This window comes from Leucopleurus acutus, assembly GCF_964270905.1.
Source record: "Leucopleurus acutus genome assembly, chromosome: 9".
Classification (NCBI taxonomy): Eukaryota; Metazoa; Chordata; class Mammalia; order Artiodactyla; family Delphinidae; genus Leucopleurus; species Leucopleurus acutus.
The window spans coordinates 87,916,712-87,927,715 of NC_139144.1; the positions used below are offsets into that span (position 1 = coordinate 87,916,712).

General features: G+C 52.9%; 1 pseudogene across 1 annotated transcript; it reads left to right on the forward strand.

Moving 5' to 3' along the window:
- Window positions 1–9,074: 9,074 nt before the first annotated feature.
- Window positions 9,075–10,740, forward strand: LOC309966132 (cleavage stimulation factor subunit 1-like; annotated as a pseudogene). Its single transcript has 3 exons — window positions 9,075–9,228; window positions 9,313–10,314; window positions 10,549–10,740. The product of its transcript is annotated as a cleavage stimulation factor subunit 1-like (transcript).
- The last annotated feature ends 264 nt before the right edge of the window (window positions 10,741–11,004 follow it).

An 11,004-nucleotide genomic window follows, 5' to 3' on the forward strand; every position in this document is an offset into this window, starting at 1 on the left:
TCGAGACGCTCCTCTCCATAAATAAAGAACAGGAGTCAGGCACAAAAGAAAGGCCCTTTCAAGCGCCGGGAAGGCTGTCACATGGGCCAACAAAGGGCAGGAAATGCTGGGCGGTGGCCCCGTGTCCGTCCCCAGGCCCAGCTCACCTGGCTGGGCCGTAGGGCCTTTGTGCGAAAAATGTCAGGCCCAAGTCCCGAACTTCCTGCCATTTGTCAGGCTGTGCCGTGACCTGGAGTTCACCGAAACGCTTGCTGCTCCCGACAATACACACAGGCATCCTTTGGAAAAATTCTCTCTCTCTCCCCTCGAGGCAGCAATGGCTTTTTATGGAAGTGGCCGGGGTGGGAGTGGGAGGGTCCCGGGCTGAGAAATGGAAAGTTTCGGCTGTATTTCTCTCTTGAAGAAGCCCGGCTCGGACAGGGCAGGGAGAGGTCAGGATCCCAGGCCTGTGAGGCCAGAGGCTCTGGGGCCTCACCCCAGCACTGCTCCTGACCAGCTTGGAACCATGAGGTCATTGGGTGGGTGACTGTTTCTATGACCTATTGGTTTTTTCTCCTATCCAGCACCCCAGATGCTCCCATCCCATCTGCCTCCCCTGAGGTTCCAGGATTTTATTGCCCATGTAATCAGTGTCAAGAATACCTGTCTGCCTACAGAGGAGCAAAAATTCAGGCACTGTGTCTGAGACAGAACTGAAGGCCTGGGGTTACCACTGCCCGACCAGCCATGTCCCTGGCTCCCAGCCTGGATCTTGTGAGAGGAGACTCACGGAGGCTTCTCCAGGCACCAACCAAGCAAAGACATCAACCCCTCACTCCACTCACTTGAGCTGTGCTCCCCGGGTGAGGGGCTGTAGACAGGGGCTCCCAAACACTGGAACGGACATTGATAAAGTAGTCATCCGTCCCCTGTGAACTGAAGAAAAAGAAACAATGAATTTTTCAGCTTCCTAAATGTCTTCCTTTGAAAGGACTGTCCTTTTATTCTGAGATTATTTCTGAAATGAAGAAGAAAAATGCGGTGAATTTTTCCATACTGCTAGGATTGTCCTTTATTCTGGGATAATGTTCTTCCTACTTTCCTAGTGCTACTTTGTGAGTGTTAAAATGTGCTTTTGTGTATGACATCACGGAAATTAAAAGACATTTTTATCTGATGAAACAAAAAGCTGACAATCCTGTGCTAGCCCTCCAAACAGAAACCAAAAAACCCACCACCTGCAGCTTGTAATGTGCCCAAGTCTATGAGCCACGGTCTAGGGCACTTGCAAGGAGCAGGACACTGGGCGCTGCCTTCAAGGAGCCCACGACTTGGTGGAGGGCTACAGGCTTGTAATGGCGATGCCCTGCACGACCTCAGGGGATTCTGTGCAGAGGCGTGGGGCAGATGTTACTTGTGCTGTTAGAGCTCAGAGGGGAGGCCGGTCAGCGAAAGCCTTGTTTGAGGTAAGGGCTCAGTTAACGTTGGTTGAATAAATGAATGACTGGAAAGCATTGAAGAGGACTTGGTGAAAATGGGACTGGGAGGGTCTTGCCGAGGGGGAGGAGCTACGGAAGGGTGTTGCTGGTCAGCAGGTCAGCTGGGGCAGAGACATGGAGGCCCAGAAGAGCCTGTGTGTGACGGTGCTGGGGGGGCTGGCCTCTTCTCAGGAGCAGAGACAACCCTAACCAGAGTAGCGGGCTGTGCTGTTAGGTAAGGGGAGGTGTACCTTGAGCCAGACAAATATGTTAGATTTGAGGCAGCCGTTACTAGGGAGCCACGGAAGGATCTCGAGCAGGGCAGTGCCAGGGTGAAATGCTAAGTGAAGACGTCAGTCTGGCAGCTGCGTGGAGGGGTCCTGGAACCCAGAACCCAGGGGAGCTGTCCGAGGACTCCAGCCTGCGAGGGCAGCGGGCCGGGGCTGGGGCTGTGGTGCTGGTGAGGGGTGCCGCCAGGATGGGAAGGGTGCTGGACTGCGCCTGAGATTTTAATCCAGGAGTCTCAGGAAGTTTTGCCATGACTGAGTGGATGGAAATGTGGCAGAGATGGGAGGTTTGGATTTAAGCAGAGGATGAGCTTCGCCTTGGGTCTGCCAATTCTGAGCAGATGACTGGGGTTACAAGGACAAGGGTCCAGCTGCCCGGGGGGCTGGGGTGAGAGAACCAAGGAGCAGCAGGGCCACCCCCTCCCCCGGGGGGAGGGAGACGCCACCTGTGCTCTCGCGAGCAGGGGCTGCAGTCGTGGTGTCTGATGGGGGCGGATGTGCCGGCCGTTCCCAGAAGGTCTGCAGCCTGGCCTAATAGTGTGTGGAATTCAGGCCTGGATGAGAGGCGTTGAAAGCTGCCCGGGACGAGCGGCCACTCTCCCTGGGAGGGGGGCTGTGAGGAGGCCTGCGTGCTCTGGCAGCCAAGATAACCCCGGGTTATTTCAGGAGGAGAGCCCTAAGAAGAAAGAGAGGTCAGTGGCCAGCAGATGGACAGATAATCCGGCTTATCTGAGAGGCTGGCGAGAGAGGGCCCTGGGGACCGCGTCCTCTGAGACGGGAAGGTGCCGAAGTGCATCAGAGGGAGAACGGGGGTGGGAAGGGCCAGCGGCCGCGCTCCAGCGGGGGGCACCTCACGGCCCGGCCCAGCCTCTCCCTGGGCGGCAGACAGAAGTCCCTCTGGCTCAGATGGGAGATGGAGACCGGAGTTCCCTGAGGTCACCCCAACTTCAGGAGCTCCAGACCTTATTCAGGGTCTGAATGCCCGACGACAGCCCCAGAGACGGCAGGCTTTTTACGTTTTACTCTTTCAGGTTGTTCAAGAGTCAGGTGCCCACCTGCATTTACTGGAGGCACAGTGCCCGCGTGGTGTGTCGTGTGGGTGCTGTGTGGCTGTGGGTGTGGAGTGAGTGTGACGCGTGGGTGTGATGCACGTGAGTGTGTGTGTCCAGTGCGGGTCTGGGGGTGGTGTGTGCAGTGCACGGGTGTGCCGCAGCGCGTGCTCGAGGTGCGAGTGGAGCCGTCTCCTGGCCTGGCCTCGCCCCACTCCCCATCCTCGTGAAAGCGCAGCAGAGCCACCGCCCTATGGGGGCAGAGGCTCTCAGCTCCACGGGACGTGGTCCAGACTCCTCAAGATGTCCTGGGAGGCCTTCAGGATTCAGCTCAAGCCCTTCGAGCCCCCTTGGCCAGCCTGCCCTCCCAGGGACCTCCCGTCTCTTCTGACAGGCGTGGGTTTTCCTGTCTCTGAGTCCCCGTTCAGACAGTTTCCTCTCTGTGGAAGGGCCTGCCCATCCTCTCCACCTCAGAAAGCACCTTCGTCCTTGAAGGATCAGCTCCCAGACGCTGAGCGGGACGTTTGGCTGGAGCCATCCTCGCCCACGCCCTCTGCCCGCTGCCCTCCACCAGCTCACACCCCAGAGCTGCCCATCGTGCAAGGATGCCCCCTCACAGCTCATCACGGGAGGAGGCCGGTGTGGTCTGGGCTGCCACCATCGCACTGAAACGCCCCTAGGACGAGCATGGGGCGCCGGGCCCAGGCTCTGCACGCTCACCCTAGGAGTCCTCTCTGGGCTTCCCCAGAGGCCTGAGTTCCATCCCGCAGGGCCCTCACTCCCTGGTCTGAACTGCTGCAGACACATTTTCCTAGGGCTGTCTTTTTTAACATTTTAATTGAGGTGTAATTGACATATAATGGTATATTGGTTTCAGGTGTCCAAGGTAACAATTCAGGTATTTGTATACACTGTGAAATGATCGCCACAGTAAGTCTAGTTACCATCCATCACTTTAGCCAGGTAACCTGTAGGATTCACTCCCCTGGCAGCTTTCAAGTGTGCGCTACAGTGTTGCTGACCCCAGTCATCACGCAGTCCTCCACCCCCGTCTTGACAGGACCTCACACCCACATGGTCACACTAGGCCTCGTGCCCCGGTTCTCGACTTTCCTGAGGGCACCGCCATGCCCCCTGCACCCGGGCTTCAAAACCGGGCCTCCTCCGCCTGCCCTGCCCCCAGGCACCGACCGCGTGTGCTCTGCTCCTTCCCCCTCCCTCTCCACTGCAGGGTTTTTTTTGTGCCTCTGGATTAGACCGCAGGAGCAGCAGCAAATACTGACAAAGCATGGTATAGACTTAGTCAACAGGAGGATCAATCCAGCCCTTCCCGCCCCTTCGCCCTGCAGGGGAGAACACTGCAGTGAGCGGTCAGTGTGGCACCCCACAGACCTGGGTGAGATCTCCTTTGGGCTGGATTCCCAGCAGCCCGAGCCCAGGGCCTGCCGTGCACTGCCACACTGCCCTCCAGAAGGGCGGCCCCACTCGAATTCCCGGCTTGTGTGTCTCTGTTACCCGCCACTGCATGCTTCATGTGCTTCTGAACTTTGGGGGTTTCCTTTTCTGTATAGTTTGTCCACACTTTTGCCTGTTTCCTGGTGGGACTGCAGCCCCCTCCTCACTTTCTAGAAGTCCTTTGTATATTGTTGATATCAGAGGATACCTAGAATTAGAATAAAATCTATGTCAGTTTTAGACCTCCTCCCATTCTGTCCTCCATCTACGAATTTTGTTCCTGGTATCCTTCAATGGCAATGAATCCTTCATTTTGATGCCGTCAAGATCAAAACCAACCTTTTAAATTCTGGTGTGTGCTTTTGAAGTTTTAAGATGTCCTTTCCGGTTTCTAAGTCACAAAAACATTTTCCTAGGTTTTCTTGTACTAAACTTAAACTTACTTATCTTTATCTAGCATTTTCCAAAGTGACAGGCACTCTGCCAAGTACTTTGGAGACATTATCTTTTTTTTTTTTTTTACATCTTTATTGGAGTATAATTGCTTTACAATGGTGTGTTAGTTTCTGCTTTATAACAAAGTGAATCAGTTATACATATACACATGTTCCCATATCTCTTCCCTCTTGCGTCTTCCTCCCACCCTCCCTATCCCACCCCTCCAGGTGGTCTCAAAGCACCGAGCTGATCTCCCTGTGCTATGCAGCTGCTTCCCACTAGCTATCTACCTTACGTTTGGTAGTGTATATATGTCCATGCCTCTCTCTCGCTTTGGAGACACTATCTTAATAGGTAGAGACTGTTTTAGATACTTTGCATGTATTACTTCCGTGGATCCTCACAACATAGGAGGTGAGCACAATTATTACCATCCTCACGTTACATTTGAGGAGACCGAGGTACTGAGAGGTTAAGTAACTTCTAAGTAACACACAAGTTGAAGAATCTGAGAGCCTGGCTCCAGAGACTGTGTCCTCAACCTCTACGCTAACCCATCTGTCTAATGTGACCTTCACAGCAACCCCTAGTGTGGTAGTTAATTTTATGTAGCAGAGTGACTGGGCTGAGGCATGCTCAGAGAGCTAGTAAAACTGTATTTCGGTGTGTGCCCGTGAGGATGTCTCTGGAAGAGATTGGCAGGTTAGTATTTGAGTCAGTAGACTCAGTAAAAGAAAATGCCTTCACCAGTGTGGGTGGAGATCACCCAATCCATCTGAGGACCTGGAGAGAGCAAAAAGGTGGCGGATTTGCTGTCTCTGCTTGAGCTGAGACATCCATCTTCTCCTGCCCTTGGACACAGGACATGGGCGCTCCCGCTTCTCAGGCTTTCAGACTAAGACCAGGACTTGGGCCATCTGTATCCGCCCACCCCCATTCTCAGACCTTCGGCCTCAGGCTAAATTACCCACCAGCTTTCCTGGTTCTGCAGTTTGCAGACAGAAGATCATGGGGCTTCTCGGCCTCCATCATGGCTTGAGCCAATTCGTATAATAAATCTCCTCTTCCATTTACGTCCTATATCCTATTGGTTCCATTTCTCTGGACATCCTGACTAATACACTGAGACAAGATGAACAGGGGCCATTCCTGGGGAAAGGGGAGAAGCTGCCCCAGCTCGCAGCCCCGAGCTGTGCCCTGAGCCGCTGCACTGTTATCTTAACCTCAGTCCCTCTGGGAAAGCCTGAGACCTGGAGCTGGGTGGTGCATTTTGGGAAGTGATCTCAGAGCACAGGAGTGGGGGATTGAAAAGAGTGAATGGGGAATGAGGACAGGCCAATCCAAGGATGAGTTTTCAGGCTGGTCCCTGCTGTGGCAGCGGGGGCTCCGTCCTGCTGGGAGCCTCCGAGGAGCACACGGAATGGGACTCCAAATTATCCCCAGGAGCAAGAGGACAGCATTTATCAAGCAGCTCCCCTCCCCCATTGTGGCCAAGCTTAGCTTCTCACCTGTGTGAGTGTCCGGAGGGCCTGCCCTGGTCACAGAGGAGCCCTGGGGCAGAATGGTCACAGGTGCCTCTGACAGGTGCTGTCAGATGCCACCTGGGCAAGGCTGGTGCTGCAGCCAAGGCTGGGTCTGGGCGGAGGGCACGTGAGGCCAAGGTGCTGCCCGGAGTCGTTACTAATGTTTGCTCCTGGTTTCTCTCCCTGCAGGCCTGTCTCACTTCTTCAAGCAGACAGCTGGCTTCTGGTAGGTGGGTGCAACCTCGGTTCATTCGTCTTTATTTTCTCCACGATGCCCAGTGTGCTGCTATAACAACCCCGCCCTTTCTGCTCCTGGCACCAGGGGTGGTCTCTACATGTGCCGATGCCTTTAATCCTAGTGGGAGCCCCGTGCTAACGCTTTATGCATGATGACATGGAGGCTGAGAGGTTTAGGGACCAGTGCAACAGAGCTAAGGTCAGAATCCAGGCTGGCGCTATGCACAGGCCTCCTCAGGGCTGGCTGAAGGGGGAGCCCCAGCTGCTTCTGTCTGGACCACGGAGACCAGCGGGAAGCAGGAGGGAGGTGTCCTTTACTCAGAGGAAACGGCTAGAAGCTGAACAAAGGCCCAGAGGCAGGAGAGCCTGGGCTTGTATAAGGAAGAGCAGTTTGGCTAAGTGTCGAAAATTTGTGGGTGGCACTCCTAAAAGAGTTGCCATTTGGAGAGGGGTGAGGGGAGGAGAAGGCAGCAGGGGTGATTTTTTTTTCTACAACTAGTTGGCAGTGGGTGGGGGAGCTTGCGTTGGACTTTTAAAGCCCCTGTCACACTGCAGTCTCCTTGAGGGCAGGAACCTCTGCTTCTCCTTCTTTGTGTGACAGAGAAGCAGAGAGACACCTCCCCCCGCCCCCTGCCCACTCCCGGCCTTGTGCATGGGTGTGTGTGTGCCCTTCATCGTGGATGTGGTGGGTAGAAAGATAAGCCAGGGTGGTGGCCACTCCTGGCTGGCCCTTTCAGCATATCCCCTGGTTACACTCTCTCTCCTATTCTAACCCACCTACCAGACTACCCTCACCCCACAGCTCAAGGGGCAGCTCCACCCACTCATCATCACTTCCATTATTGGTTTTCAGCAAACAGTCTAACAGTCCTTGGGGACTCCTCTATTGCGTCACGTAGGAGCAGAAGGGTTGTTCTCTCTGTAGATTCCTACCAGCTGCCACCCTCCCCGGGCTCTCACAATTCAATGGCACCAGGAATGGAAGAGAGGAGAGAGCCCTTGGCCTGTGGCCCAGGTGGCCCTTGGCCCTTGGCATTGGAGGTATGACTTGTCCTTGGTCTCCCTCCTGCATGTCTCTCCTGTGGCTTCAGCAAATTTTCTGTCCCCACAAGCAACTGCCTTATGGCCCACCTCCTTCAGCTGGCCCTGGTCCCAGGCTCCCGGCTCTCACCCCTCCCCTCCAACCCCACCTCCAACAGGTAGCCACAGCTAACAGCGGTATGTATTTGTGATATATATTCAAAGCCAGAAGCATACGATGTGTATCCCTGTGCCAATTGCTCCCTCACCTCAATAATATCACGGCCACCTTTCCGTGGACTGTGTATGGACCCGGCTCACCCTTTTAAATGTCAGTACTTGCACATGATATGATATTTTGAACAGGTTCTCTTCCTATTATTTATTGAGAAACTGTCACGGGCAAGGCTATATTCTGGGGACCAGAATGTACATTCTAATAAAGGAGACAGGAGGTATAAAAGTAATTAAATAAATAAGCTGCAGCATTATGGATGGTGTTAAGTGTTGTGAGGAACATAAAACTGGGGGGGGGGTTGAGAAAGGAGGTGACATTTGACAACTCAGATACAAACTTCAGGATAAGAAAGATGTATACTTGGGCCACGTCCACCTCGGGGCTGGGACACACCCTGCTGACGGCATCTCTGAGCCCATGGGATGGAGATGGTGGAGATGGTGAGGGGTGAGCCCCGTGGCACTAGTCTTCCCTCTTATTCAGTGTCCTCGGGGGCGGTGGCAGCTGTCCAGGCCCAGGGACAGATGCAGAGGCCCACATCCCCGGTGCCTGAGCTCTTTTTCACAGGCCCGCCAGGTGCAGCTGTAGCACCGCCTCACTCCTGTGACCACTTCATGTAACAAATGGACTTTCTTCTTTGAAAAACTGAATAACATGCCTAGCCTGCCTCTGCTTTCACAAGATACTGTTTGTGAAAGGGCTTGAAGAAAGGAAAGTTTCAGAAAAAAAAAAAAAAAGATGAAATTCTCTCTATGTTTTCTAGGTCTGCTGTAACAAAGTATCACAAACTGGGTGGCTTCAAACAGTAGAAATTTCGTGTCTCACAGTTCTGGAGGCCAGAAGTCTGAAATCAAGGTGTTAGTAGGTTGGTTCCTCCTTAGGGGCTCAGAGGAAGAATCTGTTCCTCTAGTCATTGGATTAGGGCAACCCTAATGACCTCATCTTAACTAGATCTCATCTGCAAAGACCCTATTTCCAAATAAGGTCATAGTCACAGGTACTGGGGGTTAGGACTTGAATATATCCTTTTCGGGGGACACAATTCAACCCCTAACAGTATCAAATGTCATCTTCATCATCAGCATCATCATTGTCATTATCATCACGAAAAACTCAGGGTTAAAAAACAAACACCACGGCTTGAGTCACGCCCCAGCGGAGACGGTGCGCAGGCGCACTTGCTCCGTAAGGCCCCGGAAGTGGTGGCGCCAACCTGCCGCCAGACCCGCGGTGCTCTCCGGATCTAACATTTGTCCGTGAGGCAGCAGTTCCTTGGCGTCAGGGTTGTCGCGTAGGAGATAAAGTCGGAGGAGGTGAACGAATCTCTAGAACGCGCCCTTGGCAGGGAAATTATCTTCCTCTTCTCCCCGATGCACAGAACCAAAGTGGGCTTGGAGGATCGCCAGAAGCTCTACAAGCTGATCGTTAGCCAGCTGCTCTATGACGGCTACATCAACACTGCTAATGGCCTCATCAATGAAATCAAGCCTCAGTCTGTCTGTGCACCCTCGGAGCAGCTCCTGCATTCATCAAACTAGAAATGAAACGACTGTGTGCATGGAGAAAGGTCCAGAAGAATTCATACCACCATGTTAACAGTATCTCTAGGTGATATAATACAAGGAATGGAAAACGATGATACTGCAGTTCACTATGCAATTGGTCCGTCAGATACAGTTGCCCCGGCACAGGAATTTACCTGGAGTTTGATGCAGATGTCCAGATTATGTCCCCAGAGGCCTCGGAGTACGGAACATGCTATGTCACATCCCGTAGAGGACCATGTCGTGTAGCTACCTATAATAGAGATGGGCAATTAATAGCTACTGGATCTGCTGATGCTTCCATAAAAATACTTGACACAGAAAGAATGTTGGCCAAAAGTGCCATGCCAATAGAGGGCATGATGAACGAGACTGCACAGCAGAACATGGAAAACCACCCAGTGATTCCAACTCTTTACGACCACGTGGATGAATTCACGTGTCTCGCTTTCCACCCAACAGAACAGATCCTCGCCTCTGGTTAAAGGGATTATACTCTTAAATTATTTGATTATTCCAAACCAGCTGCAAAAAGAGCCTTCAGATACATTCAGGAGGCTGAAACGTTATGCTCCATCTCCTTCCATCCTTCTAGAGACTTCACTTGTTGGGGCTCAGCAGCCTACTCCTCGACTTTATGATATCAACACATGTCAGTGCTTTGTCTCTTGCAGTCCTCAAGATCAATACACTGATGCCATATGTTCCGTTAATTACAATCCTAGTGCCAATATGTATGTGACTGGTAGCAAGGACGGCTGCATCAAATTATGGGATGGTGTTTCAAATCGATGCATCACAACTTTTGAGAAAGCACACGATAATGCTGAAGTTTGTTTTGCCATTTTTTCCAAAAATTCAAAATACATTCTGTCAAGTGAAGAAGACTGTAGCTAAACTTTGAGAACTATCAACAGGGCGAACCCTTGTCAGATACACAGGTGCTGGCTTGAGCAGACAGCAGGTGCACCGGATGTAGTCCGTCTTCAACCACACGGAGGACTGCGTGCTGCTGCCTGACTAGAGGACCATCAGCCTCTGCTGCTGGGACTCAAGAATGGCTGAGCGGGCTTCCCTGGTGGCGCAGTGGTTGAGAGTCCGCCTGCCGATGCAGGGGACGCGGGTTCGTGCCCCGGTCCGGGAGGATCCCACATGCCGCGGAGCGGCTGGGCCCGTGAGCCATGGCCGCTGAGCCTGCGCGTCCGGAGCCTGTGCTCCGCCACGGGAGAGGCCACAGCAGTGAGAGGCCCGTGTACCACAAAAAAAAAAAAAAAAAAAAAAAAAAAAAAGAATGGCTGAGCGCCGGAACCTGCTCTCCCTGGGCCACAACAACATCGTGCACTGTATCATGCACTCGCCCACCAACCCCGGCTTTGTGACCTGCAGCAACGACTTCGGGGCGCGGTTTCGGTACAAGAGGTCGACCACGGACTAGAGCCGCCTGCGTTAAACAGGGTTGTTTTCTCGAGGACTCTGCCCCTCCTTTCCCTTCTGTCCCATCACCAGCTTCAGTGGTAAGTCGTTGTACCATCTCTGGCAGTTGTGCCGCCACCTCTACGTCCTTCTGGGATTTGTACGAGCCTTTTTTTACCTTGATGGAGAATCTTGGTGGAAAAAGTTGGAAACACGGATCTGTGCGGTTGTTCTGCACCCACTGATTATTACATGGTGATTTTCATCAGTTTTGTAAATACAGGACTTGCTATTTCCCTTGATCATTTGAAGAAGGATAGAGTATTAAAGTGCTTTCTAGATC